The following is a 25,686-nucleotide window of genomic DNA, read 5'->3' on the forward strand; positions in this document are numbered from 1 at the left end:
TGAGTAACGCTCACCAGCCTCTGGCAATTTTTTGGTCCAAAAACCTAATGGCACTTTTTGTCTGCCCTGCTTTTGCCATAAACTCCAATTGGCATACAGACCTTCCACGGACACATTCAAATCAACATCACCGTCACACACAGGCCACAAATCCAAAGCATACTGAATAGCTTCTTTAGCCAAATTAAAAGCAGTCTGTTGAGGTTCACCCCACTCAAACGCATTCTTTTTACGAGTGACTCGGTACAGTGGAGCCAAGATTTGACTCAAATGGGGAATATGTTGGCGCCAGAATCCAAACAACCCAATGAAGGACTGCGCCTCTTTCCTATTTCTGGGAACAGCAAAATCAAGGATTTTACGTTTAACTTGTGGGATCACCTCTCTGTGACCCTCATGCCAATTGATTCCTAACAATTTTACAGCTTGAGATGGAGTTTGTAATTTGTCAGGATTTATTTCCCAACCCTTTGCTCGCAAACAGTCAATAATCTGATCCAAATGAGACTGTACCTGGTCTTGCGTATCACCTTGAATCAAAATGTCGTCAATATAATGACAAATTTGAACTTGTGTATTCGTGGGCACTTCAGACAAATGTTCCGCCACCAGCCGGTGACAGATCGTAGGACTATGTACATAGCCTTGAGGAAGACTCCGGAACGTCATTTGACGTCCATTCCATGTAAAACTGAATTGTTCCTGGCATTCGGGGGCAATTGGAATCGAAAAGAATGCATTAGCAATATCGATAGAAGCATACCATGTACCTGGATGCTTTTGAATTCTCTCAATCAATGTAACAATGTCAGGCACTGCCACAGTCAATTTAGGAGTATGTTTGTTCAATTCTCGATAATCAACAGTCATGCGCCAAGAGTTGTCACTTTTGCGCACGGGCCAAACAGGATTATTCCAAGCAGATGTGACCGGAGTAATGACTCCTGCGTCAACCAAATCCTGAATCGTAGCTGTAATTTCTTCATGACCACCTGGGATGCGATATTGTTTTTGAGAAATCACTTTCGTCGCTAAAGGGATCTTAATAGGTGGCATGCGTAAACGGCCAACCCGTACGGGTCTGGTCGAAATGTACTGTCTAGTACCAAACTGATAGTAACCATCATCCAAATGCAAAGTCATACCTTTCAAAATGTCAATTCCAATAATATATTCCAAAAGTGGCACAACCAACACAGAGTATTCTCTACGAGGAATCCTACCAATTGTAATCTCAAGTGCAGTTTGAACTGCGGGTGTTTCTTTGCCACCCAGGCCGGTAATTGTGAAAGACTGTCCATGAAATTTCCTTGACTTACCATGAATTAAAGTGGCCTCCGCCCCAGTATCAACTAACGCTCGGGCCCTTTGGATATTACGATGTTTCCAAAAAATCTCAATATCTACATATGGTCTGTAATCTCTGTGGGCCCACCTGCGTACCGGAGCTTGACCTATTTCCTAGTCATTTTTACTGCGTTCCGTCAACCAAGACAGATCAGGGTAGATGTTTTCAGTTTTCTTCGGTATCAGGATTTGTTGTTCATATCCGTCTCCAGTACGAAACGGATTAGTATCATGTTCAAAAAGTTGTAAATTACGGTCAGAGAGTCTATTACGATCCTCCCTCCTTCGTATATCAGGGGAATAACGCCTTGCATCTCTATGTCTGCTAGAACCACGATCATCCCTTCCCCTTCCACGATCATCCTCTCTCCCCCTCCCATCACTACGACGGGGGGAACCACCACGTTCTTGGCGCCGGTCATCACGGCGATCAGAATCCACACGTCGTCTCTCATCACCACTGTCATCCGAACCACGATCATAATCATTCTTTCGCACACGACGGGCACCTTCCTTCCGATCCAAACCACGCTTACGAAACATATCCCATAGGATATTATTAGGTTCACCATCGATCTCTTCCCTTTTGACACCATCAGCAATGAGAGCAAGAAACATGTCACGTCTAGAGAACTTATAGTCCCCTCCAGTACGACCCTCAGGTCGGGATTGTCTTTCAGGTTTAAACCATTCACCCAGCTCACCAAGCTGACGAACAGACTCAAGCACAGCAGACAAAGGATTGCCAGTTTGATTAATCAACAATGTCATCATGACCTGCTTGTAAGCAACAGGAGAAGTACGTATAATGCGGTTACGCACGGAAGATGTTAACAAACCATCCAATAACCTGTCAGCAGTACTAAGGAAGATACAAGTTTTCATGACTTCTTCCTTTAAACGTTGCGACGCATCGCGCAGAGTGTACCACGGCTTGTCGTCAGAGGGCCAATCAGACTCTGTTGGATATTTATGATTACAGCCATCAGACGCAAGCTGGAGCAAAGAAGTTTGGACATTACCATTAAAATTCCGAAAATGGTCCTGAATAGTAGAATCAGAACTCAAAGAGCAAAATCGTAAGCAATCAACAGCATCGAGCAGAATACCGGAAGCGCCAAGCTCATAAAGACGCACCATCCAGGTAAGCAAGGCCTCACCAGGCCGTTGTTTAAATCGTTGCAGGATGTCACTAATCTCCTGCTGAGTAAAATCTTCAATACAGTCAAGAGGGATACCACCCGGATTACCAGGGGCTTGTTGTAATTTCCGTCGAAAGATCGGATGAGCAGAAACTGCGGGAAGAGCTTCCGAGGAAGCCCGCATCTTAGATTTAACAGAACAATCAGGGCAAGCTACGTCATCCGCACGGGAAGAACGAGCACGGTCAGAATCGGGAGTCAAATCAATGCATGAAGCAGATTTACAATCACGTCCGGAGCGAGAAGACTCGCGCTTGTCACCCTCCTCTGCCGAGGAGTCAGAAGTATGAGAATCCCAGATATTACCGTCCCACTCATCGGGGTTCCAATCCATTCCAGCTTTCGCTACAAGCATACGCACTTTGCGGGACGACACGCGCCCACGACGATGTTTGTATTTATATCGTGCAATACGGACCGCAGCTCTTTCGGCAATGGTCTGATATGTTTCAAGTTTGTCGGCAAGCAGTTTATTTTGACAACGTAAAAGAGTATGCGCATTTTGCAACTCAACACACCGTCCTTCCGTATCTTTAAATTGTTTCTGTAGTTGAACAAACTTCTCATGCAAAATTCTGTATGCATTAAGAATAATCCATCCTCTGCGTCCTAAAATAGGAAGCTCATCGCCTTTCACTATTGGCGCTTTCTGTAGGCATGAAATCACATCGGCAGGCTCCGCCTGCTCCAAGCATGAAGACCAATTTTCACTCAAACCAGTAGAATCAGCCCACTCACGGGCTAAAGCCTCATAAGGCGTAGACTCCCAGCCGGGAATCTGAATCGGTAATTTGAAAACCGACGGAGATTTTTTCGGAAACATATTAACACGCAAAAAATTATATACACAATTATAAACAAAATTTTATACGTACAAGCCGAGCGCAAACCAACGAGATCAAAACAAAACAATGCACACAGGCTTCGTAAACAGTTCGTGACGCCAGATGTAATGGCTGGATTTTCTGTTTAGATGGGATCAGCCCCCAGGGGCCCCTGTGACCCAGCCAAAACGTACTCACCTTCCCTTCTTAGATCGTATTTACAATGGGTAGATATAAAGATGAATATACAGGTCGCACCTAAGAATGGGGAATGACAATATACATATATGGATTTTCTACAATATCTTATTCACATCAGTTGGCCTCGCGGTCGCCCTGACCCAGACCGTTCTACCCTAGGGCAGATCTGACACGCAATCCGGCGTGTCTACACACGGGCCTGCAGAACCCAATGCTCCCTTTTCCAAATCGTTCGCGATCCTGCGAAACTTACACGGCGGTATCCCTCCCGCCGCTCTCATTTACACACGGGCTGCAATCCGGCAGCCCTACACGCTGGTAATCCTCCCCAGCGCTCTCATTAACGCCGCATATCAACGACGACCACATTCCTATGAAACATTATTAGGATGATATCTTAGCAATCTACTTAGGATAAAACTAAAATAATAACTTTGGATATGGATTCAGATTATATAGTGTACTCCGTGCTTACGACATCAAAGGTCCACTCACTCCCTCTTTATTTGATAACTATTCGTCTGATCGGGATTTCTCATCCGTTCGTCTAAACAGTGCTCAACTAGGAGCATCATTTACCAAGATTGGACACAAGAACCAGGTACACGATAATTCTATATGAATTAGGGCATTTATTAACCATAAACATAAATCACATTACTATGCAGCATTACATTTGCACAAGAAATAAAAGAGAAAGATTAGGGTGCACGCACTATAAGAATCGGTCGGACTTCACCTGGTTAATGGGAAATCGGGACTCGGCAGTCATCTAGGCTCCTGTCTCGTCTCTGGGTCCTGGCTCGCCTTGCAGTCACCCTCAGCCGTCACAAGTACACGTCTGCACTGATAGGCTCAAACTCGTCTGCTCTCCCTCAGGACCTCGGAACCTTGCTGTTAATTAGCTACCGTCTCTCTCTCTCTCTGGGTTAGTGCGCTCCGCGCCACTTCTCGTTCAGTCTATCTTCAGAGAGTTTCGGTCTTAAATCTTTCTCCGACTTCAAAGATGGCGACTTGTCCACCATGAAAATGAATAATGGCAGAGATGCTAACGGCTAGATGCCGCCTACGGACTGACTGACTGAAAGACTAACACCTTTGCTAATATCAAAAGCCCGTTCCTTCATGGAAATTCACGGCCAGTAACCTGCCGCCCACCAAATTCTTGTACCTCCCCGTACCAAGGACACTTTCCCAGCTGGCCAGCCTGAAGTTGTGTCTTCGGAGTGGAGAAAAATACATTCCTTCGATAAGGGTCAGCCTGAACCGGTTCTCTCCAAGCGAACAACAGCTTAAAACTAAAACATCACTTTTAACCTAGAAAGCCTTCTCGAGCTACCAGGCAGAAAGCAAAATGGAGTCTGTCTCGCTTAAGGCCTACGGAGCCCATAATATGCATAGCTCCATAAGAAACAGATCGGCATGTTAGCAAATGAGTAAATCATGACTAATACTTATATATCTAACCCCTCACTTAAATTCATAAGCCTTACTCTAAGAGAAATGGCACGAAAATGCCCTTATATCTGTAAGACAAGGTCCCTGTTTATCGGCCTAATCCCTATGCTATGGGGGTGATAGGCTGGAGTCACTCTCCATCATTCTCCTTCTCCAGAGAGCTGGCAAAAAGACAGCCATAACAAATATCCAAATCAGCCTTCATTAGTAAGAAAAGAAAACAGTTAATCTGTCCCTACACTACCACTAAAGTGACATCCCTACTTAGCATTTTCCCCAGGTAAGATCAAGGAAAAGGTGTCAACTCGTGAAGACTTTCTAAGAAGTACACTCACGTTGTATGGGTCAGTAGCCAAAGCTACAGAGCTCGATCTAAGAACTCTTCAGCTGGAATCGATCTCCTCCTTCAGCCTTTCTTTCTACTCCTTCTGACTCTCTTCCCTCTGGGCACTGTCCCTAATACAAAATGTGCAATACTGAGGACACGCCGATGGAACTTCTCCTTTGGCTAAGCACCTCTCGTAGGTGATTTTCCACAAACTCGTGCTTCGTCCAGTAACAGTTGATACAACCTTGGATCCCAGGCTTCATCCAATTATCGAATTCCAGGATACTTTGTTTCAAGCCATCTCCATACCTAACTCCTAAAACAAAAGGCATCTGTTTAACTAACGAAGACGTGTCCTTGCACCTGCAAGAGAAGCATGAGAACGAGAAAACCTTACACTCACAGAAATCTGCTGACTTTCTCCAAACGAGCGTTACAACAAACAAATGATGGACGGAATGCTGACAATGCATACATTCTCCCCCAGTCAAGAGATCTGGGTTAAATGCATCGTTCTTTTGCCCACTACGCCACCCCAGTTCAGACATGGCCATATGCAAATCAGTCTTGACCCTGTGCCTCATGGGAACAGTCCAGCCCGAACTGCCAAGCCATGTCTTCCCTGGACCAGAATCAAGCATCCTAGGACCGGTTTCTGGCTATCAGCCGTCATCAGCCAGGATAGCTTGACTCCAGTGGTGTAGTGAGCACGGGTCCCACGTCTGGGAATACCCATCCCACTTAGGGCGAAAAGCGTTACAACAAACAAATGATGGACGGAATGCTGACAATGCATACATTCTCCCCCAGTCAAGAGATCTGGGTTAAATCCATCGTTCTTTTGCCCACTACGCCACCCCAGTTCAGACATGGCCATATGCAAATCAGTCTTGACCCTGTGCCTCATGGGAACAGTCCAGCCCGAACTGCCAAGCCATGTCTTCCCTGGACCAGAATCAAGCATCCTAGGACCGGTTTCTGGCTATCAGCCATCATCAGCCAGGATAGCTTGACTCCAGTGGTGTAGTGAGCACGGGTCCCACGTCTGGGAATACCCATCCCACTTAGGGCGAAAAGCGTTACAACAAACAAATGATGGACGGAATGCTGACAATGCATACATTCTCCCCCAGTCAAGAGATCTGGGTTAAATCCATCGTTCTTTTGCCCACTACGCCACCCCAGTTCAGACATGGCCATATGGAAATCAGTCTTGACCCTGTGCCTCATGGGAACAGTCCAGCCCGAACTGCCAAGCCATGTCTTCCCTGGACCAGAATCAAGCATCCTAGGACCGGTTTCTGGCTATCAGCCGTCATCAGCCAGGATAGCTTGACTCCAGTGGTGTAGTGAGCACGGGTCCCACGTCTGGGAATACCCATCCCACTTAGGGCGAAAAGCGTTACAACAAACAAATGATGGACGGAATGCTGACAATGCATACATTCTCCCCCAGTCAAGAGATCTGGGTTAAATCCATCGTTCTTTTGCCCACTACGCCACCCCAGTTCAGACATGGCCATATGCAAATCAGTCTTGACCCTGTGCCTCATGGGAACAGTCCAGCCCGAACTGCAAAGCCATGTCTTCCCTGGACCAGAATCAAGCATCCTAGGACCGGTTTCTGGCTATCAGCCGTCATCAGCCAGGATAGCTTGACTCCAGTGGTGTAGTGAGCACGGGTCCCACGTCTGGGAATACCCATCCCACTTAGGGCGAAAAGCATTACAACAAACAAATGATGGACGGAATGCTGACAATGCATACATTCTCCCCCAGTCAAGAGATCTGGGTTAAATCCATCGTTCTTTTGCCCACTACGCCACCCCAGTTCAGACATGGCCATATGCAAATCAGTCTTGACCCTGTGCCTCATGGGAACAGTCCAGCCTGAACTGCCAAGCCATGTCTTCCCTGGACCAGAATCAAGCATCCTAGGACCGGTTTCTGGCTATCAGCCATCATCAGCCAGGATAGCTTCACTCCAGTGGTGTAGTGAGCACGGGTCCCACGTCTGGGAATACCCATCCCACTTAGGGCGAAAAGCGTTACAACAAACAAATGATGGACGGAATGCTGACAATGCATACATTCTCCCCCAGTCAAGAGATCTGGGTTAAATCCATCGTTCTTTTGCCCACTACGCCACCCCAGTTCAGACATGGCCATATGCAAATCAGTCTTGACCCTGTGCCTCATGGGAACAATCCAGCCCGAACTGCCAAGCCATGTCTTCCCTGGACCAGAATCAAGCATCCTAGGACCGGTTTCTGGCTTTCAGCCGTCATCAGCCAGGATAACTTGACTCCAGTGGTGTAGTGAGCACGGGTCCCACGTCTGGGAATACCCATCCCACTTAGGGCGAAAAGCGTTACAACAAACAAATGATGGACGGAATGCTGACAATGCATACATTCTCCCCCAGTCAAGAGATCTGGGTTAAATCCATCGTTCTTTTGCCCACTACGCCACCCCAGTTCAGACATGGCCATATGCAAATCAGTCTTGACCCTGTGCCTCATGGGAACAGTCCAGCCCGAACTGCCAAGCCATGTCTTCCCTGGACCAGAATCAAGCATCCTAGGACCGGTTTCTGGCTATCAGCCGTCATCAGCCAGGATAGCTTGACTCCAGTGGTGTAGTGAGCACGGGTCCCACGTCTGGGAATACCCATCCCACTTAGGGCGAAAAGCGTTACAACAAACAAATGATGGACGGAATGCTGACAATGCATACATTCTCCCCAAGTCAAGAGATCTGGGTTAAATCCATCGTTCTTTTGCCCACTACGCCACCCCAGTTCAGACATGGCCATATGCAAATCAGTCTTGACCCTGTGCCTCATGGGAACAGTCCAGCCCGAACTGCCAAGCCATGTCTTCCCTGGACCAGAATCAAGCATCCTAGGACCGGTTTCTGGCTATCAGCCGTCATCAGCCAGGATAGCTTGACTCCAGTGGTGTAGTGAGCACGGGTCCCACGTCTGGGAATACCCATCCCACTTAGGGCGAAAAGCGTTACAACAAACAAATGATGGACGGAATGCTGACAATGCATACATTCTCCCCCAGTCAAGAGATCTGGGTTAAATCCATCGTTCTTTTGCCCACTACGCCACCCCAGTTCAGACATGGCCATATGCAAATCAGTCTTGACCCTGTGCCTCATGGGAACAGTCCAGCCCGAACTGCCAAGCCATGTCTTCCCTGGACCAGAATCAAGCATCCTAAGACCGGTTCCTGGCTATCAGCCGTCATCAGCCAGGATAACTTGACTCCAGTGGTGGAGTGAGCACGGGTCCCACGTCTGGGAATACCCATCCCACTTAGGGCGAAAAGCGTTACAACAAACAAATGATGGACGGAATGCTGACAATGCATACATTCTCCCCCAGTCAAGAGATCTGGGTTAAATCCATCGTTCTTTTGCCCACTACGCCACCCCAGTTCAGACATGGCCATATGCAAATCAGTCTTGACCCTGTGCCTCATGGGAACAGTCCAGCCCGAACTGCCAAGCCATGTCTTCCCTGGACCAGAATCAAGCATCCTAGGAGCGGTTTCTGGCTATCAGCCGTCATCAGCCAGGATAGCTTGACTCCAGTGGTGTAGTGAGCACGGGTCCCACGTCTGGGAATACCCATCCCACTTAGGGCGAAAAGCGTTACAACAAACAAATGATGGACGGAATGCTGACAATGCATACATTCTCCCCCAGTCAAGAGATCTGGGTTAAATCCATCGTTCTTTTGCCCACTACGCCACCCCAGTTCAGACATGGCCATATGCAAATCAGTCTTGACCCTGTGCCTCATGGGAACAGTCCAGCCCGAACTGCCAAGCCATGTCTTCCCTGGACCAGAATCAAGCATCCTAGGACCGGTTTCTGGCTATCAGCCATCATCAGCCAGGATAGCTTGACTCCAGTGGTGTAGTGAGCACGGGTCCCACGTCTGGGAATACCACTCCCACTTAGGGCGAAAAGCTTTACAACAAACAAATGATGGACGGAATGCTGACAATGCATACATTCTCCCCCAGTCAAGAGATCTGGGTTAAATCCATCGTTCTTTTGCCCACTACGCCACCCCAGTTCAGACATGGCCATATGCAAATCAGTCTTGACCCTGTGCCTCATGGGAACAATCCAGCCCGAACTGCCAAGCCATGTCTTCCCTGGACCAGAATCAAGCATCCTAGGACCGGTTTCTGGCTATCAGCCGTCATCAGCCAGGATAGCTTGACTCCAGTGGTGTAGTGAGCACGGGTCCCACGTCTGGGAATACCCATCCCACTTAGGGCGAAAAGCGTTACAACAAACAAATGATGGACGGAATGCTGACAATACATACATTCTACCCCAGTCAAGAGATCTGGGTTAAATCCATCGTTCTTTTGCCTACTACGCCACCCCAGTTCAGACATGGCCATATGCAAATCAGTCTTGACCCTGTGCCTCATGGGAACAGTCCAGCCCGAACTGCCAAGCCATGTCTTCCCTGGACCAGAATCAAGCATCCTAGGACCGGTTTCTGGCTATCAGCCGTCATCAGCCAGGATAGCATGACTCCAGTGGTGTAGTGAGCACGGGTCCCACGTCTGGGAATACCCATCCCACTTAGGGCGAAAAGCGTTACAACAAACAAATGATGGACGGAATGCTGACAATGCATACATTCTCCCCCAGTCAAGAGATCTGGGTTAAATCCATCGTTCTTTTGCCCACTACGCCACCCCAGTTCAGACATGGCCATATGCAAATCAGTCTTGACCCTGTGCCTCATGGGAACAGTCCAGCCCGAACTGCCAAGCCATGTCTTCCCTGGACCAGAATCGAGCATCCTAGGACCGGTTTCTGGCTATCAGCCATCATCAGCCAGGATAGCTTGACTCCAGTGGTGTAGTGAGCACGGGTCCCTCGTCTGGGAATACCCATCCCACTTAGGGCGAAAAGCGTTACAACAAACAAATGATGGACGGAATGCTGACAATGCATACATTCTCCCCCAGTCAAGAGATCTGGGTTAAATCCATCGTTCTTTTGCCCACTACGCCACCCCAGTTCAGACATGGCCATATGCAAATCAGTCTTGGCCCTGTGCCTCATGGGAACAGTCCAGCCCGAACTGCCAAGCCATGTCTTCCCTGGACCAGAATCAAGCATCCTAGGACCGGTTCCTGGCTATCAGCCGTCATCAGCCAGGATAGCTTGACTCCAGTGGTGTAGTGAGCACGGGTCCCACGTCTGGGAATACCCATCCCACTTAGGGCGAAAAGCGTTACAACAAACAAATGATGGACGGAATGCTGACAATGCATACATTCTCCCCCAGTCAAGAGATCTGGGTTAAATCCATCGTTCTTTTGCCCACTACGCCACCCCAGTTCAGACATGGCCATATGCAAATCAGTCTTGACCCTGTGCCTCATGGGAACAGTCCAGCCCGAACTGCCAAGCCATGTCTTCCCTGGACCAGAATCAAGCATCCTAGGACCGGTTTCTGGCTATCAGCCGTCATCAGCCAGGATAGCTTGACTCCAGTGGTGTAGTGAGCACGGGTCCCACGTCTGGGAATACCCATCCCACTTAGGGCGAAAAGCGTTACAACAAACAAATGATGGACGGAATGCTGACAATGCATACATTCTCCCCCAGTCAAGAGATCTGGGTTAAATCCATCGTTCTTTTGCCCACTACGCCACCCCAGTTCAGACATGGCCATATGCAAATCAGTCTTGACCCTGTGCCTCATGGGAACAGTCCAGCCCGAACTGCCAAGCCATGTCTTCCCTGGACCAGAATCAAGCATCCTAGGACCGGTTTCTGGCTATCAGCCGTCATCAGCCAGGATAGCTTGACTCCAGTGGTGTAGTGAGCACGGGTCCCACGTCTGGGAATACCCATCCCACTTAGGGCGAAAAGCGTTACAACAAACAAATGATGGACGGAATGCTGACAATACATACATTCTACCCCAGTCAAGAGATCTGGGTTAAATCCATCGTTCTTTTGCCTACTACGCCACCCCAGTTCAGACATGGCCATATGCAAATCAGTCTTGACCCTGTGCCTCATGGGAACAGTCCAGCCCGAACTGCCAAGCCATGTCTTCCCTGGACCAGAATCAAGCATCCTAGGACCGGTTTCTGGCTATCAGCCGTCATCAGCCAGGATAGCATGACTCCAGTGGTGTAGTGAGCACGGGTCCCACGTCTGGGAATACCCATCCCACTTAGGGCGAAAAGCGTTACAACAAACAAATGATGGACGGAATGCTGACAATGCATACATTCTCCCCCAGTCAAGAGATCTGGGTTAAATCCATCGTTCTTTTGCCCACTACGCCACCCCAGTTCAGACATGGCCATATGCAAATCAGTCTTGACCCTGTGCCTCATGGGAACAGTCCAGCCCGAACTGCCAAGCCATGTCTTCCCTGGACCAGAATCGAGCATCCTAGGACCGGTTTCTGGCTATCAGCCATCATCAGCCAGGATAGCTTGACTCCAGTGGTGTAGTGAGCACGGGTCCCTCGTCTGGGAATACCCATCCCACTTAGGGCGAAAAGCGTTACAACAAACAAATGATGGACGGAATGCTGACAATGCATACATTCTCCCCCAGTCAAGAGATCTGGGTTAAATCCATCGTTCTTTTGCCCACTACGCCACCCCAGTTCAGACATGGCCATATGCAAATCAGTCTTGGCCCTGTGCCTCATGGGAACAGTCCAGCCCGAACTGCCAAGCCATGTCTTCCCTGGACCAGAATCAAGCATCCTAGGACCGGTTCCTGGCTATCAGCCGTCATCAGCCAGGATAGCTTGACTCCAGTGGTGTAGTGAGCACGGGTCCCACGTCTGGGAATACCCATCCCACTTAGGGCGAAAAGCGTTACAACAAACAAATGATGGACGGAATGCTGACAATGCATACATTCTCCCCCAGTCAAGAGATCTGGGTTAAATCCATCGTTCTTTTGCCCACTACGCCACCCCAGTTCAGACATGGCCATATGCAAATCAGTCTTGACCCTGTGCCTCATGGGAACAGTCCAGCCCGAACTGCCAAGCCATGTCTTCCCTGGACCAGAATCAAGCATCCTAGGACCGGTTTCTGGCTATCAGCCGTCATCAGCCAGGATAGCTTGACTCCAGTGGTGTAGTGAGCACGGGTCCCACGTCTGGGAATACCCATCCCACTTAGGGCGAAAAGCGTTACAACAAACAAATGATGGACGGAATGCTGACAATGCATACATTCTCCCCCAGTCAAGAGATCTGGGTTAAATCCATCGTTCTTTTGCCCACTACGCCACCCCAGTTCAGACATGGCCATATGCAAATCAGTCTTGACCCTGTGCCTCATGGGAACAGTCCAGCCCGAACTGCCAAGCCATGTCTTCCCTGGACCAGAATCAAGCATCCTAGGACCGGTTTCTGGCTATCAGCCGTCATCAGCCAGGATAGCTTGACTCCAGTGGTGTAGTGAGCACGGGTCCCACGTCTGGGAATACCACTCCCACTTAGGGCGAAAAGCGTTACAACAAACAAATGATGGACGGAATGCTGACAATGCATACATTCTCCCCCAGTCAAGAGATCTGGGTTAAATCCATCGTTCTTTTGCCCACTACGCCACCCCAGTTCAGACATGGCCATATGCAAATCAGTCTTGACCCTGTGCCTCATGGGAACAGTCCAGCCCGAACTGCCAAGCCATGTCTTCCCTGGACCAGAATCAAGCATCCTAGGACCGGTTTCTGGCTATCAGCCGTCATCAGCCAGGATAGCTTGACTCCAGTGGTGTAGTGAGCACGGGTCCCACGTCTGGGAATACCCATCCCACTTAGGGCGAAAAGCGTTACAACAAACAAATGATGGACGGAATGCTGACAATGGATACATTCTCCCCCAGTCAAGAGATCTGGGTTAAATCCATCGTTCTTTTGCCCACTACGCCACCCCAGTTCAGACATGGCCATATGCAAATCAGTCTTGACCCTGTGCCTCATGGGAACAGTCCAGCCCGAACTGCCAAGCCATGTCTTCCCTGGACCAGAATCAAGCATCCTAGGACCGGTTTCTGGCTATCAGCCGTCATCAGCCAGGATAGCTTGACTCCAGTGGTGTAGTGAGCACGGGTCCTACGTCTGGGAATACCCATCCCACTTAGGGCGAAAAGCGTTACAACAAACAAATGATGGACGGAATGCTGACAATGCATACATTCTCCCCCAGTCAAGAGATCTGGGTTAAATCCATTGTTCTTTTGCCCACTACGCCACCCCAGTTCAGACATGGCCATATGCAAATCAGTCTTGACCCTGTGCCTCATGGGAACAGTCCAGCCCGAACTGCCAAGCCATGTCTTCCCTGGACCAGAATCAAGCATCCTAGGACCGGTTTCTGGCTATCAGCCGTCATCAGCCAGGATAGCTTGACTCCAGTGGTGTAGTGAGCACGGGTCCCACGTCTGGGAATACCCATCCCACTTAGGGCGAAAAGCGTTACAACAAACAAATGATGGACGGAATTCTGACAATGGCAGTTCGGCCTGGACTGTTCCCATGAGGCACAGGGTCAAGACTGATTTGCATATGGCCATGTCTAAACTGGGGTGGTTTAGTGGGCAAAAGAACGATGGATTTAACCCAGATCTCTTGACTGGGGGAGAATGTTTGCATTGTCAGCATTCCGTCCATCATTTGTTTGTTGTAACGCTTTTTGCCCTAAGTGGGATGGGTATTCCCAGACGTGGGACCCGTGCTCACTACACCACTGGAGTCAAGCTATCCTGGCTGATGTTGGCTGATAGCCAGAAACCGGTCCTAGGATGCTTGATTCTGGTCCAGGGAAGACATGGCTTGGCAGTTCGGGCTGGACTGTTCCCATGAGGCACAGGGTCAAGACTGATTTGCATATGGCCATGTCTAAACTGGGGTGGTGTAGTGGGCAAAAGAACGATGGATTTAACCCAGATCTCTTGACTGGGGGAGAATGTTTGCATTGTCAGCATTCCGTCCATCATTTGTTTGTTGTAACGCTATCTCCAAACGAGAGCCTTCCCAAGGAGACAATACATTTCGGGCCTACAATATTCAGCTAACCTAAGAATCGAATAGGCCTTTACACATTTTGAATCACACGTTAATAAACATTACATCTATAAGCAATATTTTCATTACATTCAATACATGAATAATCATGCCTACATGTGCAGACTTTAATATGGTGCACTTTTAAATCTAATGCATCACTTTACATTTCTACTATTTCATTAGGCATTTGCATTAAACATTGAGAAGTACATAATTTCATCTAAACGCCACGTTACTCTCTTCAAGTGGTACAATCTATATTGCTATCATTACACTTGCACGTTCATTAATACTGCATTTCTAATGATCACATTTTAATACAACACAAAGATATATGCGTGTGCGGACTATACATGGCTATGATGCACCCCTACAATTTTCAGAATAACATGACGCTCTAGCAGTCTCATTTACTATTCTTTAAAAAAAAAACATTTTGTTCCCACCTGGGTCATCCACACTTTTTTTTAATGTTGGTGACTGCGGGGAGAGCCACAAGATACCCGCAGCTCCTGACGGTTTCCCAGCCAGCATCCATAGTGGGTGCAAGTGTTAGTCAGCAATGTTTTATTAAGTGGGTGTCCCGGTACCTACCCTGACACAATTGTTTGTTCATTGGGGGATGCAGGGGGAGCTCCACGGCACCCGTGGCTCTAGCTGGCTCCAAGGCCAGCACCATACTGTGTGCTGGTGGGAGCGGGCTCCATTACTTGGCTCCCACCTGAGCTGGAGCAGCTTTTTTCTCTGCTTCCACACAGATAGGAGCAGCGTTGGGTTTGCTGCCCGGGAGGGTGTGGACAGGGAATAGATTTCTATTCCCTACCCGTACTCGCCCGGGCAAGGAACTGCAGTGTCCCAGGGGATGAGGTACCCAGAACACTGCAAAGGAGCTTCGGGGGATGAGATCCCGGAAGCCAATCTTGGGGGAAGGGTGCAGCACACTTGCCTCCTCTCCCAAAACATACACTGGAAACAGGGATCGGCTTCTTGGGATACCTTTGAGTCCCTGAGTGTTGCAAAGTCATCAGGTGCCCTTGGCATCCGCATTTGTTTTGCTGACTGGTACTATTGGCAACTGACTCTGACCCTGGGCTTTACCTAACCGGGCCCAGGAACAGTGCTTTTCTGAAAATACACTTAGAATACAGTGAAACACCTACATACACTGGAGTACACTATGGGTTAGGGTACCCCTATGATTGACATGGCCTACCCTATAAAGCTCTAGTACATAATGGGCAGGAGGATCAAAACTACCTTTAACTCTCTAGTATATAAAAGGGTTTGGCAGTTTAGATGCCAGCAGCTCCTTCGGCACTTTCATGTTTGCACTGCTGATACCTGAGGTCAGTTTAGAAACAGCCCTGTGTTGCAGGACTAATTTTAACAATTGTGCCCAAACTTGACTTTGGTTTTTGAGGATTACGTGCCAGTTTCCGACTGGCAGAAGGGCTCCTGAAGTACCCCGTGGGGTGAAAGAGCCATTCTGGGAGGAGAGGGTTCAGCTGAACAGGAATGCTAGAGCAAGGATGAGGGGTCGTAAACCAAGATCATCAAAAGAAGGAGACAGGCAGAAGAAGCCAGTGTTGGTTAGACCCCTTTTCTTTGAAAGCAGCCAGATGGCAGGCTTAAGGAAAGAATGTGCAGATGCCAGGGGGAGGGAAAATATGGACATGAGCTATCATGAACGGTTGGTTTAGCCAGATCTTGCCTCTCTGCTGAGACTTCAGCCATATTGAATTTTTGAGAAATAGTGCTTTCTGGGAGACCTTTATACCACACTTTGGAAGAAATGGTCATGCTTTAGGGTGCCCTCCTGTATAACCCTGAATATGTGTCTGTGAGGGGCAGTGTCTCTCAGATCTGCTGCTTGAAACTAAAGGAAGAAGAAGGGTCCATGCTGAGAAGTTTGATTTGCACCAACCAGGCCCTGCACTCTTACTGACTGCGCCTGCTGCACAATCTGGAACTACAGCCCTTTGGATCAAACTTGATAAAAAAAGGCCTAAAGAGTGAACTCCCTGCAAGCTACAGGTTAATAGAGCTCACCTAGACCATCACTGCCAATAATCCACAGCCTAGAGTACTACCAGTGGATTTGCAAGGCTTTTGTCCAAGTGGATTGTGGGAATTAAGGTCCCAAACTTTCAAGCACCATCTTGGAACTACTAGACCCTTGGAGTATGTTTTGGACACTTTGGGACCCTCAAAGTAACTTCAGTAAGAAGTTCCAGAAGTGTGGAGAGCTTTGGAACAACTTTGAAAAAATGCTTGATAAGTGGACCGACTTGACCTGGCTAGCCAAACCAGCGACCCTCAACTGCAAGCCAGCCTGCCCTACCCGTTCGTCCTGCTGAAAAGCTCTGGAGGTGCGCCTTCTAGAGTTTGACCGGGGTCTGGTTAAAACCCAAGCTGGCAAACCCTCCATGAATCTGGCCTGGTGAAGAGCATCGAGGGACCCCGGGAGAAAAAGCTCCATAAAATTTCAGTAAAAGTTTCTAATGCTGAATGTAGAAAAGGTGACCGGGACAAACCATGAGAGTCAAGCCGCCCACCTTCAACTGTGAGCAGGCCTGGATCTCTGGTTCATCCTGCTAGAAAGCTCCAAAGGTTTGCAAGACAATCCGGCTCACCGAATTATGACTGGCTGACAGCTTCGAGGGACCCTGGGAAGAAAAGCTCTAGAAAAGTTTCTAAGTCAGAAGGTAAAAACTTTGACCGAGACCTACCACAAGGTGTAGTCGCGCAAGGCTCCATCACTGTCATCCTGAAACTTTGTCCCGGTCTAGCGTGACCAAATGATCCCAATAGGCGCTATAGGTTTCTATGCGTTATATTGTGCTAAATTTTTAAAACATTTATATCTTTGATTCCCTACATTGGATTTCTTTCATTTTGGTGTAATTTTACAGATACAAATATTTCCTACTTTTATAAATTGGTGTTGGATTTTTTTTGTGTCATTTACTGAGTTGGTGTTTTTGAATGCTTTACATACCTGTCTCTGAAGGTAAGCCTGCCTGCTCGCAGCCAAGCTAATAAGGGTTGAGCATTGGAATCATTTTCAGAGACCTATTCTAAGCCCTAGACTGTGTTAGTGGCCTTATTGCCAGTGGAAGATCACATTTGCCACTGCTAACAACCACTTTCCGACACTGAGTCTGGAAAAACAAAATCTAAAGCCATATAAGAGGGTAGGCTGGACACACCCTTACTCCCAGTGCCTTTACCACTGTTCTGTTACGGAGATAAAGAAGCATCTTTTATATTTAAAATGAGAAAGGTCTAGTCATAGACCAGACCCTGCTGCAAACTGCCAATGTGCAGACCATAGGCCATGTGCAGTGGGCATTGGCTGCCTACATTGGGTTAGGTGCAGGGCCAAGCTGCCGGCGTGCTTGGCTGAATGCTGTACACAGTGAAATGGTTGGGTCCCCGTGGGAGGCTTGGCTCCCAAGCGGGATTGGGTGCCCATGAGGAGATGAGGGCAGAGCCTGACCAGAAGGCAGAAAGGCTCTACAGTCAACTAACCCTCTGCTGTGCACAGCCAAAGGTTGTGTACAGTGGGGGATTGTGTGCCTGTGGAGTGTTGGTACAGATCCTCGCTCCTTATAGGGCCCTGTGCCCAACCCCCAGCTGTACACAGCCAAACTCCATTTGCAAGGGGGGAAGGATGCCTGTGGGGGTGATCACAGGGCCTTACTGGAGGGTGGGAACCTGTAGAGTGTTAGGCACATGTTGCCAGACAGGTTAGGCATATGCTCAATTTTTAATATAATAAAAAAAACTGAAATTCACTGGAAAAAAACACAGGTTAAAGTGACAATATAGTTAGGTTTTGCATGAGATATGAAATTACATTTAAAAAATGAAAACTACTGAAATTAACCAGTTATTAGTTAGTGAACTAACCATTACTAGCAAACCCATCGTGCAGTGCTTGTAACCTTACATATTGCATCATTCGTGCCATTCTTAGAAATTAAGATTTGGTGTATAAGGAAGATTGCAACAATTGCCACTGGCATTTTTCGTGTGAGCTTCGTGTAGGGTAGGAGATATTACATTTTTACCTCTGATGCTTTGTGTTGCTGGCTAATTTTAAGTTGACTTTGTCAAACGTGCAGAGTTTGACAACTTCATAAAACGTTTTCCGGGTATGATATTAGTCGAACAAAACAACATTCTTGCAGGATACTATCTCGTGAATACCTTTTGGCAAGTGAATTCTCATGCTAAACGTGTTTTTATAGGATGTATAGTTACAAGTATTAACACAAGCAATATCCCATATCTACGCCACCCTCCACCAGGTCCTCAACTTTCACACTCTACTTACTACCTGATGAGTGGGAAACCGATAAAGAGGGCGTGCTTCAACATCATCCCAGTATCAGTGGGTCAAGTACACTATCGGTTTCTGCAATAAAGGTGTTTTCCCCAAAAATTCTGATTGGATTTAGGGTCAGAAACCATTGCAAGGTTACATGAGTGGTCCCTTAGTGGGCCGAAAAGAAAGAGAACTTTCTTCTCCGTTGTAAAAGCCTACGCACTGAGAGTGGTTGGTGTTCCTGGAAAAAATTATAAATACAATATTTTGAGGTACCTAGAATCCAAGCAACATTTGCCTATCTTACTCTTCTCCATGATGGAATACTTCCTAAAACGGATGTACCCCGTTTCCTGCAAATGCATTATTAGAAACGGTTTATGTTTCCTCAAGTAGCACGGAGCAGAAGAGCATTTGGAGGCAAGTCTTACATTTAGAGAAGGACTACATGAATTCCCCGCACTTGGATTGACCATGAAATAACACTCTTATTCCCAGACAGCTCCCCAAGCCCACAATAACACAAATTGAGGTAGGGGTAATACTAAACGTTCGGGGTATATAGACTCAGTCAATGTTCTTGTATAATGATTTAATACTATTTTTACTTGTATATATATGTACTCTTTTATGATGGTTTTTAACCACCGAATAAAGAATTATTGATTGATTGATTGAAACGTTCGGGGTATTATGCATTGCATGGTTTAGTTCTATAAGAGGGGCCATTATTTCGAGGGGCCAAATATGTTCTAAACTGCAAACAGAACACTGAAAACAAGCCCCATCATAAGTTTGGCAAGAGAGCCAATAACAGCTGTAAAGGTACAACTGCTGTCAGCCATCTTGTAAATACAATGAAATAGTAGTTCATCTTCATTAGGCATGAAGTTGTATACTGCATGAGTCAGAGAAGAGGGTTACACCCAGGGACCACTTCTCCATTAGGGCTCTAGTGCTGCGCCCCTCTGAAATTCCTACATGTGTACTCAAATAATATTAAATAGATCGGAACTTCATGCCATTGCAGCCTATGGTAGCATCTGCTATAGGCCAGTGACACTGTCAGCCTCACGGTTTCAGGTCGGGGTCTGCATCCCTGCACGAGGCCAGACATCTGTCATTCACAGCCATAGATCCCACCCTTTCCCATTCGTCACACAGTAAGACTGGATGCAAGCCAATGTGATTTGGCTCCTTGTCCTCGGATAATGGTAAGTGTTATAATGCTCATCTTGTGTTATGTATCTTGTACTGAGACCCCAGGTCTGGCTAACTTCCCCCACTGTGACACCCCAGGCCCTGACTGCAGGTCGCTTGCCCCTTTAGAAGTGAGGATGATATATTTGTTCCCTTGCGAAATTGATCCAAAAGACGAGTAGGGTTTTTGTTCCCCTGTGAAGTTCATTCAAATATCCAAGTCAAGCGCAAAGCGAGAAATACATGCTTATAGTAAAAAGAGTTTCATGTTGTATGGCGTTAAAACTGGCCTTTTCTTCATGGCCTTAAAATTAATGACAAAAACATGTATTGATTTATGACCAATGAATGTTAAAATGTTAAGGTAATGTATGTCAGCGATTTAGACTATTTTCTTTCGCATGTTTTTCTTAATCTAGCATTCCCCAAGAGTGTTAGCTATTTCATCATGCTTCTCTATTTGTTTAATGCATCTTATTACTCTTATATAGTGCATACTTTGAGTCAAGTCAGGTGTTTATGAGTGGCATTGATTAACGGTTCTGGCGCTGAGACTGAAAGGAAAGTGCTTGTCACTGGGTTGGCCGCTCTGCAGGGCATTCAGAACAATGGTAGTGTATTCCAGTTGCAATTCAAATTCTGTATAAATGTGTGTGAAGGGGTAAACAGTTGTCAACGTATTTACAAGGCAAAAGTAAAAGAAAACAAAGTGCCCAAATGTGAGTGAGTGCATTATATATTTGGGGTTGGTGAAGTGAGGGAGATGCAAGAAGGTGCATTCAGAGGTGAGTGAAAAGAGGGTGCTCAAGAGGAAAGAGATGAGGTTGAAGATATAGAGATGGATGAGATGGGAAGAGAAAAAGGGCAGACATATCTAACATAAAGCGCACATATCTGTAGGCCAATATTGCTAGCACAGGCTTCAGTCATATTCAATTCACAGTCTCACAATTTTAGAATTGAAACATTTCCAATGTCAATTATTTATAGCAAATCATTGTTGTTATTCATTTATCTTAAATAGCTAACAACCAATGACAAAGCCAATGGTACTGGCAGGTTTAAGCTGTATATCAGTTGCTGTGTTATATATTTGGATGCATTAATATCTCAGTAAGAAACCAAAACACTGGTCGGGTGGCACACTATGGGAATCAAACAAATTTATTTTGCATGTTCCCTTTTTAGAGCGCCCCAATTTTTTCGTCCCACTTAAGGACCTGTCTACACTTATTTCTATATGGCTGATTGCAGCCAGCAGCTGTGGGTGCTTCCTGAAGACTGGTGAGAGCATTTTCTTCCAAAGTTGTTGCCGCGTGCAGTGCAAGACACTGGGGAAACACACACTTTAAAGGGCTTGAAGTTGTCGTGCTGCACAATTTGCACATTACAGTAACTGTTGGATATTTTAATGCAGTAAGATATGGGGCAGTTTTGAATATGTTTAATATTTTTAGACTATACGTTGCCCCTGCTTTAAAACCTTGCTTTCTTACAAAATTTCTTTTTTGAGAGGAGGACCCCCCCAGACCCACCTTTGCCCATTAAGCTTGCTTGATTCACTGGCTACATAAAATTCATACCCATCTTTTATCCCCCACATTTTCGAATGTCACTAACTGCCATTGGTAACACCATTGTCCAAAAAGGCCTAATATGTAGCCAAATGTTATAGACAAAATAGTGAAGCCCCGTAGCCCTCAATAAAAAATGAAATAATGAAGACAAAATAAATGTGTCTGTGTAGCTTGTTCAGCTATGTCATTAGGAATCAAGCAATGCGAAAAAGATGCTAAATTAAGTAAATAAAAATGGAACAAACACATTTGATCACACATTATAATATTATATTAAATTGTATTGCAGCATTTGTCTTACACTTTCTACCCCTGGAGATGCCCTGGAGGACATATTTATCATGGTTTTGCATTTCCCTTATGCTACCCAAGGGGGCACAAGAGAGCCGTAAAACGTAAGTAGGATTTATTGAGCCATGCATGGCCACCTTGCTTGGCACTGCATAGCTTGATATATATATATTGAGTAACGCAAGGCAGTGCAACTCGGTGCCTTGTATTACTCAGTCCCAGAGAGGTGTTCCATGGGTGGAGCATGGGTGTTCCCACACATCAACCTGTGGTGTTTGGAGCATTCCCAGATTTACCATTAGTGGTAGACCTGAAAATTAGTTAAAATGCTACACCTCTCCAGGGGAGGTGTAACGAGGAAAAATATGTGTATTTCTCCTCATTTTTTCCTCTTTTTACTTAGAAAAACGGAAATGCCTCTCAAGATTGTTTTTTACGCAGGAACGGGTCCCTTCCTGCAAAAAATCAATTCTGCCTACAACTCGCAGCATGACGAAAGGGTGCCTGCATTGGCTCTTGGCAGCCAAAAGCATAGGGCAGGAATGCGTAATTTAATGTTGAATGCGACACATTCCTGCCCTTTCCCTTGCACGCAGCGCAGCAAGATTACTCGCTGAATTCCGTTGTGTGAAAGATTGATAAATATGCCCCTGGGTGCTTCCAGGTAAATGAGTAAGAGCCTATTGATTTTAATGTGCTTGGTTAAGAGTATGGTGGTTTTTGTGTGTGCTATGTGGCAAGTATTGGTTGTCATGCCCGTTGTCCAGAGTGATACTCCAGTAGCCTTGTGGATGGGCTAAAGGTGGGACTGAAGCAGGGGGATGTTTGGCTGGTAGTAGGTGTGCGTTAAGGTTAACGTATTACAATTGGAGTGGGCAAAAGCTTAGGATATTATCTTAACTTATGAATTACATGTCTTTGAGGTTTTTGCACTGCAGCTACTATTTACTCTCAAAGTTCACATCATAATAGCTTTAGTTTTTTCAGTGTATTTTATAGTTTTCTAATTGATTTGCAGATCTTCTAAATTTTGGGTCAAGAATCAGATGAAACTTTTTTATGTTGGTATGTACATTTGTTTGCAAATATATTAGGGCAATATGGGACATACTGCTATTTTTTGTACATAATTTAGATATTGCCAAACATCTTTCAAGGGCATAGTTTTTAGAAGGAGACCCACACTATTTTGATGTGGTTCAATCAAAGTTCTTAAAACTCTTCTTTTGTTTGGTTTGTTCATATGTTTTGGCTGGTGTTCAGAAGCATTGTGGTATGTTTAATTTTTAAACAAAACATAACATGTGGCCAATATGTATGTATATCTTTTTAAAGCCAACACCTATTGGAATATAATGTATTCAAAGTTCCTAAAACAGTTTTTTGGGAGTTTGGTTTACAGATGTGTTTTGAAACATATCTGCCTCAGAGTGCGGCAGAGTGGGGTGAGAGAGGGCGCATGCAGAGGAGGTTCGGTGTTATCCTACCCTGGTTGCAGACATGCCAGTAGACTTCGCCATGTGGATCTGCCTTGGGGATTCCCCACCCTTTCACCACCTGTTGGAAACATATAAGGACCTAAAGTGTGAAGCCCCTGCGTCCTCCTCTGCACCCCAGGTCAATCACAGAGAACTGAGGGCATAGTCATCACAAGAAGCGAGTGGTCTTCAATGACATGAAAGGCCTCTCCCTGACCACTGTACGCATATTTTCAAAGATAGACGAGGACCTCTGTGACCTGCGGATTGCACTGAATCACCTTCTGACACCTAGTAAGGGACTTCCCCCCTCTACCAAACCATATTGACTGGACTTTCCGTAGCCCACATCAGACTACCTCGCTTTTCGCAACCAACTGCAGCATGATCAGGTCTGTTTGGAGCAGTGCCTGATCTGTAAATGCTCCCTGAGTGGTACTGTCCGGGTTCGTAATGTTGGGTTTGAGAAAAGGTGCAGGTGCGGGTGACGTTCAACTCGTGGCACAACTTCCACGATGTCGCCTGCCTCTACATGCACCTATGCGGTTACTCATACAGATACATTCACCTTCCATGTGGAACTTTCACATGCACCAGCTCCACAAGGTGATGTGGAGTTCTGTGTGTCATTCCAGTGTGGTCACACAGTCTTCTAGGACAAAATGCACAGAATTACTGCATCCAATATTGGGGAGGTCTTTGCTTGGGTGCCAGTGAAGCTCAAACGCATGTCGACCACACTGTGGTGGCCATTGGTATAGTCTCCCATTGGCCATTGTGGACAGGTGTTCACTGTATTGCTCCAGATTGGTTGGCTTTACCATGGCCGTTCCTGTTGCTAAACTGAGGGGAGGAAACTAGCTAACGTTTGACCTTGAGGAGAACTATTGCTGAAGTCCAATAGAGCGATATAGTTATAGGTGGAAGATGCGGGTCTAAGTTAAAGTGGGTTCTGGAGTCTGTAAGTAACACTTCAAAGTTTGGGAAAGGTACACTATGATGTCTGTGGATGAAGTTTATTGGAGACATTGTTGGCCCTAGGTACTGATTTTAAAGGGGGGTGTTCTTGGTTGGGGACTAGGTGGGTCACTAGGCATTGTTTACAGGGTGGTTTACATGAGTGGTTGTTTACTGTGATACCTGAACAGTACCTTGTGTTTGAAGTCAGTACGTTTGAGGTAGGAGTTGAAAGGGGCAAGTTAGCAGGGGATAAAAACTCTTCTACCCCCAGGAGCGGTCTTTAATGCAGTTTTAATTCAGCGACTGGTTGAAGGGTGTTCCTGGCTGTATTTTCATTGGGAGTGCTTGGGGATGGTGAAGGCAGCCATGTTTTCCTCAGGGAGAGGTTCAGGTGATGTTGTGGCTGTATTTTCCTTGTGGGCTTGTCAGATAGTATTTTCTTTTGGAGCCTAATTCAAAGAGGACCTCTCCCCATAACCAGTGTGACTATTCAGAAAGGAACCTGACTGCAGTGCTTCATCACAATTAAGTAATGAATGGTCTACTATCTTTTCCTCAAGGATATTCTGGGTCACTTACTCCATGGAACTGCCTACAGAAATTCTGGTCTGGTGTTTCCTTAAATAGTGACGGTAGTGGGTGCCATGGGAAGGATTCATGGATGGTAGTTGCTGCAACGGTTCCCTATACATGTGGGTGAGGGTGGTGGGCAGGGTAGTTTGTACCACATGACAGACTATATATTCATCCTTCTGAGTTTGCAGACTTCTCTGGATTCTCTGACTGCACACTTTACTGCAGACTGGATTAGTCCACTGCTACCATCATTGCCCCTTCTATTCTGCTTGTACTCGTTTGGAGATTTGTACATCAATTTCTTTGTTACCACAGAGTGTGTTTCCTTCTGGTCCCCTTGTGCAGCAGGCTTTGTAAGCTTCTTATGGGGTGTTTCAAAGCCAGCCTCTGTGGGCATATTTCTAAGGGTCTCTGTGTGAGGAGACTGCACTAGATAGAAAAGGGGACACCCTGCTTTACTTGGGCATATGATAATCTACAGCTGCATGCCTGTCTTCATGCCTGGCCTGTATTAACACCAAAGACCTGACTGTGATATGGAGGGAAAACATATCTATTACTGTGGCTGGTGACAGTTTTGTGAAATGTGTTTTTTGTGACTTCAATGACTTAAAAAAAAAAAACATATTTGTGAACACTGAGGTACATTTCAATGTTAAAGTAATCATAACTTGTGGGATGTATATCTATGTGCCATTAAGGATAGGTGGGTCCACCAGGGAGAGGCCTCCAAGTGTTTTGATGTGTTTTCTTTGATGTTTGCAAATGTGGGAGTATGTCTGATTTTAGAACCCAACATAACTGTTGGTCTTTTT

General features: G+C 46.4%; 1 protein-coding gene and 1 pseudogene across 2 annotated transcripts in view; both read left to right on the forward strand.

Annotated features, from left to right (window-relative positions):
- Window positions 1-25,686, forward strand: part of STPG4 (sperm-tail PG-rich repeat containing 4) — a 466,093-nt gene that overhangs the window by 360,038 nt on the left and 80,369 nt on the right. The window lies entirely within an intron of this gene.
- LOC146821714 (protein phosphatase 1 regulatory subunit 3C-B pseudogene) lies at window positions 23,358-23,991 on the forward strand (annotated as a pseudogene).

Source organism: Triturus cristatus, chromosome 6, assembly GCF_964204655.1.
Source record: "Triturus cristatus chromosome 6, aTriCri1.1, whole genome shotgun sequence".
Classification (NCBI taxonomy): domain Eukaryota; kingdom Metazoa; phylum Chordata; class Amphibia; order Caudata; family Salamandridae; genus Triturus; species Triturus cristatus.